Below are 8,945 nucleotides of genomic sequence, written 5' to 3'. Positions count from 1 at the left end.
GGGTTTTTGATTATGTGATTACTTGGCCGTTTTTTTAATGATTATTTGATTATTAAGCCAAATATTTCATGATTATTTGATTACCTAGGACTGTATTTTTAGTTTATGATTATTTGATTACTAAAGATAAGCAAATATTTAATGATTATGTGATTATATTGGCAAAAAAATGGTGATTATGTGATTACTAGGACCCCCCCCATGAGGGGCCTCATCTATGTCTGCGGAACATGCCCCTATTGAGTTTAGAAACTGACACCTCGGTCAACAAATGGTGGTGACCGTATAACGTATATATTGTCCATTTCAGTCCTTTTTTCCATTGGAGCAGGGTTTTTGTATGCCGATAAAGTATATGTTGCCCGAATAGATTTTTTTTTTTCATAAATCTGTTGCCATGGTCCAAAATTTTAAAAAGTAAATAGAATTCCTTTGACACCTGTACTTAAAGATATACATCTTAGTAAATCATTTGCACGATTATCGTTCAGTTAATGCAGTGCCTTGTACATTCAAACTTTTGAAAAAGTATAATTGAATCATTCAAAGCATGCAGGAGAAAGATGACAATATTTGAACATTTCTCCCACTTTGAAAACTGATACTATAGTTTTAGAAACCAGGTACAGATCCTAAACAGTGCGTTGATTTTGATAGAAGATTGATTTATTTTTCAATAAGTAACGGGATATAAAAGAGATTGAACATAAATACTTATCTCGCATCTTTAGGAAAAAAGATTTAAAAGATATTCTGGTAAGGATCAAATATCATAAAAACAACACATCGTTGCTAGGTCAAAACAAAGAAATACGTACCGATTATCAGGTTATCTGCATGTTGATATCGTAAAATATCAGCTGCGAGACATAATATGAAGCTTTTTGTCGAGTGAGCGTAGCGAACGAGATCAAAAAGCCTTCATATAATGTCAAGCAGCTGATATTTTACAATATCAATATGCAGATAATCTGATAATCGATTTATCGGGCTATATTTGCGTGTTTCAGAAGTGTTTTCGTTGTTTCACCAGCACACAAAAGATGACTTGATAAGTTCGGGTCAAAGTTATTAACGTCGGTTCAAACATTATGACGTCGCTGATATGTCCGGGTCAAAGTTATTAAGGCCGGGTCAACGTATTTGACGTCACAAAGACATGATACGGAATAATATTTAGAGCTGAACAGAGTGATATAGACAGTGGGACGACCGATAAGTTCATATATAACTAAATGTAACAGAATGTTAGCGTTCAAGCATTTCGATTTTGTAGAATGTGATTATGTGTGACGAAATATACAAAAAAGTATAAAATTCACATTATGAATATATTTGTTAATTAGCATTCGAGGTAATAATCATCACATTACTATAACATTTTTCGACTCCAAATGATATTTGTTCCTAAAGCTATGACTACCTTTGTCGTGACTTCTTTCGAATACTTACAGTGGCATTTGTGTGTATCAATTTATAAACATAGGCAACAGTAGTATACCGCTGTTCGAAGCCTGGTGTATCAAATTATAAGCCTGGTACCGTTGATAACTATTTACACCACTGGGTACCACTGCTGGTAGACGTTTCATCCCCAAGAGTATCACCAGCACGGTAGTGAGCACTTCGATGTGGATATGATTATCAATTACATGGTCTTTTTTTTTTATAAATAAACTGTTACAAAAGTATGAATTGTTCGAAATACTAAAGATTTTCTTATCCCGGGCATAGATTACCTTAGCCGTCTTGGTACAACTGTTTGGAATTTAAGGTCCTTAATGCTCTTCACTTTTATACTTGTTTGGCTTTATACCTATTTTTGATCTGTGCGTCACTGATGAGTCTTATGTAGACGAAACGCGCATCTGGCGTATCAAATTATAAGCCTGGTACCTTTGATAAGTATCTGCCTAGGTATAGACTTAAAGGTTATTTCCCATTTTATTCAAGTTTGACATTTGTGTGATTATTGGAGATATATTAATTCTCGATGCTGCTTTTATGTACCTTTTCCAATTCAGCCTACACTTATATCTCAACGATAAAGAGTTTCCTGGGATATTTATAGATTATCGCTATTTTGTGCATTTTTCCTCTATCTTTTTTTTGTGATAATTTTTCATATCATGCTACTCGCTTGAGTTGGGAAGTTATCGCTAGAAACTAAGGAGGCACGTGGCGTTGCTAACGAAATTGACATGAAATTGACAACGTCGTCATAGGTAAAATAGCGATAAACAGATTAGCATTGGTCATCTCAACTCGATTGCATTTCTCGCTTTCGCCGTCCCGGCTCAAGCGAGAAAATCAATCTCGTTGAGATGATTAATGAATGGCTATTATCTATTTTGATTTTATTGAACCATAAAACTAATTTTTGACTCTTCACATTGAATAATCCGCGAAGCGGATTATGTAAAATGTGAAGAGTCAAAAATTAGTTTTATGGTTCAATAAAATCAAAATAAATTATTGCCATTCATTATAAATAAATTTATATCAAAAATAAGGCTCAAAGAACTTTTTATATTATTCATATTATCAATAACAACGTACACACATGTTGGCGTATGAATACACAACGTCAGAGTGGGCGTGTCGCCATCAAAATTGACAACATTGAAAATAAAACTAATAATTTTAACCAATCAGAAGACAGTAAAAACACCAAATTTATTTATTCAACGATAATCTATAATTATCTCAAACAGATTGATTTTCTAGTTTGAGCCGGGACAGCGAAAGCGAGAAAAGCAATTGAGTTGAGATGACCAATGATAATCTGTTTTTGTTTTCTATTAATTGGTTTACGACTTTTGAACAGCGGTTAACTACTGTTGCCTTTATAAAACAAAAATTTTCAATCGCCAGTAAATTTTTATCTCAAAATGTCAACTGAAGTAATTTCCTTTCAATCTATATCCTGTTATTCATAAAATTTTGTAACTTTTCAACAGCTTAAGTTCATGTTTGAACCACTTTTTATGAAATTTTCACCAGTAAGCTCGATAATATTGTTTTGATAGTGTGCATGTCATTAATTTTGTTTGAATATTGTCAGGTGTAAAAAGTTATATTTGAAAACTACAAAGAAAAGTGTGAACTTAATAACATAAAATTTTCCGTTCTCTTTATCTCGGTCGACTTAACCCCTTTGAGAAAATCATAGGCATTGTTAATTTGTTTTCCTTTCGAATATGCATGATGTGTACATCCGTGTGTTAAAAAGTCATGTTAAAGCTAACTCATGTTTTTCAGTCCGAGATTACTGTGACGTCCATACGAGGTCAGACGTGAGAGCAATCTTTGAGAAAATAATGTTTGGTGTTCACATATCTTATCCTCGTTAGAGATTATTTTTTTTAATGAAATTGTATTTTAATACAAAGTTATTTACCATCATCAATTCTCAGTTATTCTCATTATGTCACCACACAAACGGAATCCTCAACTAAAATTGAAAGTTATTCGCATGGTTACTGAAGATATCCACAGTCCTAGTTTTATTTACTCACAGTGAAAATGAAAATATGGCGATTAGGAGGTTAATAATTTATAATGGTAAACTATTTCCTTACAAAATTTCACGACACTTTGACATACTGTATTTGATTGCAAACCATTAATTCTGAGTAAAAGAACAGAATATGGCGCAAATATAGGAGGATATGTATTACTCTTTGTGATATAACTATAGCCTGACGCACCAAGAAAAGCTTCACCACAAGTGCAGACATAAAAAAAATATAATTCTCATTTTCCAGAAGTCAGAGTCTTTATTTAGAGTGATAGTTTCTAGATTTAAGAACCGACACTTTCATTAATGAATAAATCTAAGATACCTATTCAAATAGGTAAAAAAAAATCTAAAATAGAGGTGAAAAATACCAAAGGAGTTTTCAAAACTGTTTTTGAAACAACGGAATGATTTAAAAACAACAACAACAACAGACTACAAAACACTACAAAAAATACGAAAGAATGAGCAACACAAACCATGGATGATCTCATGTGATCCAGAAGGATTAAAAAATCCTCCTTCAGACATGGCATCCGTTGGGCAAGTAAACATTCGGTGATTAGTCTCGTTTGATAACGTAAGAGTCGACAACATTTGAAACTAAATCTTAGACTACTAGTTATGTTAACATATAATGACAGAATTCGAACTGGACATAGGAGTTGAGAGTCACAATCTGAAAAGATTATAGGGAAAAGTGCATATCCTAAAATTTCATCGGAAAATATATCGGTTAGTATAGTACTCAATACCTGTTGATACTGAGACAAAAATAGGACACTGACAACGTCTTTATTTCGCATATTTCGCATATTAAACAACAAATGATATATACTACAGTTTCAAAAGGAACAAGATTTTAGACTTACAATACTAAACCTCATTCTCAAACAGGAACAAGACCCCTTAGCTAGGTTGGAGAGGCATTTGTGTGCAATTTATTATATAGACTTGATAGTATAAAAATAAACAACATTTTCACCGAGAACCAGCACTGGATATGAAAATTTAGAGATTAAAGCACTAAAATAGGAGCTTTCTACTCTCTGAAAGCATGAATTAAATGGCGCTGATCATGAAACTGAAAATGACAAAGATAAAGAAGCCCGAGATGAATTATATCTGAGAAAACAGACACAGAAAGTGCGGGAATTGACGCACAGATTCTGATTAAAGGTTTTCAGAAAAAGCATTAATTTTGAGAATAAGATAAAAAAAAAATCTCATTCCCAAGAAGTGTAGGAATATTCTCGTATAAAATTTTGAAAAAGATCCACAAACAAGAAAATATGGACAGAAAGATTTTATTGATTTTATCTGTCCGAGCGTTCTGGTATTCAAGACAAATATCTTCGATTAAACAATCGTCCAATGTGCAGTATATACCTGGATAACCTTTTAATGAAGACAACATGAACTGTGGTTTGGGATATAAAGGAAGTGTTTTAAACTGTAACAAATTGTTCCAGACAAAACGTACTTCCCGAAATAAGCGGAAAATAGTCATATGAAAAAATACACGTTAAAGCTCTGATGGATTTTCTATCTTAGGAATAGATTACCTTCGCTGTAATTGGCAAAACTTTCAGGAATTTTGGTCCTCAATGCTCTTCAACTTCGTACTTTTAACTTAATATTCGAGCTAATGAGTCTTTTGTAGACGAAATGCGCGTCTGACGCAAATACAAAATTTCAATCCTGGTATCTATGATGAGTTTATTTATAGACGTAACATGTGGTAAAAATGTCATTAACTAGTTTGGACAAAGACACATCGTATGGATCAACCAATGCGTGATGGTGTCCGTAAAATTTACGGAGTGTCAATTTTAATCTGTCCTCCTCATAACTTTGTTGGAGCAGTTTCTGCGTAAGGAGCACACTCCTGTATATCGTCGTCCATCTGCATCAATATTGAGGAAAAGATTCTTCTAGTATCGGTAGTATCCTTAATTTCAAGTTCACGGGATATACGAGATGTAAGTATTGGCTGCCTCATACGAGTACAAAAACAAATCGGCCAGTAGGGGTGCACAATTAGTACCCATTGGAATACCGACTGTCTGTTGAAATATAAATCCTTTAAACTCAACAAATATATTGTCGATCAAAAAGTCCAGCATTTTGATAATATCATCTTCAGTATATTTTTTGGTAGATTTAGTGTGATTCTTCACAAAATGTGAGGATTATTGTAACCCAAAACAAGAAATTATATCTACGATTTCCATTTTTATAGAAAAAGCTCTGTTTAATAAGATGGTGAAGTCGATCTTTCAACTGAGCATGTGGAATAGTAGTGTAAAGTGTAGAAAAATCAAAAGTCTTTATGTTGCTGCAATATTGTAAAGATTGTGATCGAAGATTAAGCAGAAGATCTTTCGAATCTTTGAGAATCCACATCTGGTAAACACCACTGGTAGAATATGTCTCATCACAATATTTTTAAAGCCCATCTTTAACTGTAGAAGGAATAGTAGTCAGTACTTTAGAAAGATGTTTAGTCGAACATTTTGAAGACCCAGCTATGTATCGTTCTTTATATGGAGTTTTGTGTAATTTGGGTATCCAGTATAATGATGGTAAATTTTCTTCGTTTTCTTTAATGTTGATACCAAAAGAAAGAAGGACAGATTGATGATTTTGTAAAATTTCGTCCTTGGTAAATGATGTTAAAGAATATGTAGGGTTACCAGTTGTTTTGTTTATTCCAAGACATTGCAAATAATGGTTTTTACATATGAAAACAATATTATTGGAGGCTTTATCTGCTGGAACAACGACATATTTGTCATGCAAAGAGGATTAAGCATCCACAACATCCAGATTCTTGAAAGGATTAGTAACTCTAGTACTCATATTGCATCGTAGTTTTTGAATGCGCTTCTGCATGCATGATCGAATAGCTTTGATCCATTCAGACAAAGTGTCCAGTTATAGTTCGTCTAGTTCGCGCGTTACCCATTTTCTTGCAAAGTTCTCAACTGCATCCATCAATAACTTGAAGTTTTTTTCCAGTTGATGGGCTGGGGGATTCTATATTTTGGTCCCTTGGCTAACAACTCTCTTAGTTGTTCATTGGTAACGATGCCAAGGTCACCAGTAATAACATGACCAGCTGGACTATAATTGTATAATTAGTAACATTGGAAATAAACTCATCATAGATACCAGGATTACATTATTGTATTTGCGCCAGACGCACGTTACGTCTACAAAAGACTGATCATTGACGCTCGAATAAAAAATGTTCAAAAACGCCAAATAAAGTATGAAGTTGAGGAGCATTGAGGACAAATTCCTAAAAGTTTGGTATATTCCTGAGGTAGATAAGCCTGATTATCCCCGTCTTAGTATATTTCTAGGATTTTACGTCGTTACAAAACCCATAACACCTGAGTGTTGCTAACCCATATCCCCGGACGTTGCTACCCATTACATCAGGAAAATTCACGCGCGTTTTCCTTAGTTCCATGGTTGTTCCTGATGAAATATCGAATTTTGTAGATTATCCATGATGTCTGTATAATTAGATACTAAAATACACTAACGACTTTATCTTATCATGTCGATTATTTGCACTCATTTTAGTAAATGCATCACTATTCTGCCACATTGTCAATGCATGGGACTACTGACCTAACTATGCAAATTACCCACCTTGACGTCACTATGTCTATGATGTTACTCTCACAAGTTTAAGCGCCATATTCGACCCATTTCACTTTCTCTGTCTTTTAGATTAAAAACGTCTTATATTTGTCTACCTGTAGGGTTTTACCAAAGGTAGTACCCTACATCCCGTTTTAAATATGCCAAAATCCGAAATTTCAATAAAAGATTTTTAAAAAATGAAAAAAAAAGTTACTTTCACGTTAGACTTTGTGTTTGAATTTCTCTAAAAATCACCAGCTTTAGACTAAGACCGGGAACAAATTCGTTATCTACGTTCATAGCCGTAGATATTTTAACACTCTTGAAGTATCCAAGCACACCCTGAGGCGCAAGCCTTGTTATTTCAAACATACCCAGCACAATGCTTTAAATTCCGTATATTAACAGCATTTGAAGATTCAGATGGTATGTGGTTGCTGAGAAATGGGAAGTTGCCAATTGAGAATATAAAACTTTGTCATTGTTTGACGACGTCCACGTATGAATTAACTTGTTTGATCATCTAAACATTTACAAAAAGACATGCACACATCTTCAATACTAAAAAAACCCAAACATTTTATTCTAGTTTGAAATATTTAAACACAATATGTTTACCTTCCTTAGTGAATGTTGCTAACATTGTTTCGCCATTTGGATATTCTATTAAATTTCAGTTTTTACCCAAAGTGAGATGCACATCTCATATGTGTATCATTTTTATTCAAAAACATGAATACTCTGGAATGAAATGTGTAGGATTTGATCACATAAAACAAGTATCCCTTATTCCAAAATCTCAAATTGTCCTGCCTATCCCAACATTTACTAAACATGTAATAAATATCAGATTTGCACTTAATGCAACCCTTTAAAAAATAAAACTCATATAATATCTATGTATTCTCGTCATTCGATTATATACTAGTAATAAGTGTATGCAAGAACGGGGAGAAACTATTTGCTTTCATAACATTCTTAAAGTCTGATAGTCAGAATTAAGTCAAAAGTAGGTTACATACTCATGTTATTTTTACCACATATCCTTGAATCAACTAAAGACTGCAAATGCCAGTCTTGTCACTAAATGTATTCGTGTTGGCGGCAACACAGCAGGAGGAGCAAGAACTACTTTTCTTTCTTAAGCACCTTGGTTCAACTCTGCTGATTATGGTTGGGTTCATATTGCCCCATCTTTATTTTTATGAACATTATGTTGTGGACTGTTGGAGGTTTTTATTCAATTGTTCAGTTTTGTCCGTCTTTCTTCACCATGTAGTTTTAGATTTTCACTTAAGTATCTTCTGATATTTACCACTGGGTCAATGCCACTGCTGGTGGACGTTTTGTCCCCGAGGGTATCACAAGCACGTATCAGCACTTCGGTGTTACATGAATATAATTATCATGATTATGTGGCCATTTTTATAAATTTCCTTTTTACAAAACTGAATTTTTCGAAAAACTAAGGATTTTCTTATCCCAGGCATAGATTACCTTAGTCGTATTTGGCACAACTTTTTGGAATTTTGAACCTCAATGTTCTTCAACTTTGTACTTGTTTGGCTTTATAAATATTTGATCTGAGCGTCACTGATGAGTCTTATGTAGACAAAACATGTGTCTGGGATACTAATTTATAATCCTGGTACATTGATACTATTTGTGCTTAAATATTAATTTTCTGATCAGGTAAGTTTAAAAGCACTATGTCACTGATATGGACTAGTATATGTATACAATTATTTGGCACATAAACAAAAACTTT

This window comes from Mytilus galloprovincialis, chromosome 3 (genome assembly GCF_965363235.1).
Source record: "Mytilus galloprovincialis chromosome 3, xbMytGall1.hap1.1, whole genome shotgun sequence".
Taxonomy (NCBI): domain Eukaryota; kingdom Metazoa; phylum Mollusca; class Bivalvia; order Mytilida; family Mytilidae; genus Mytilus; species Mytilus galloprovincialis.
Note: the sequence above shows the minus strand (reverse complement) of the source record.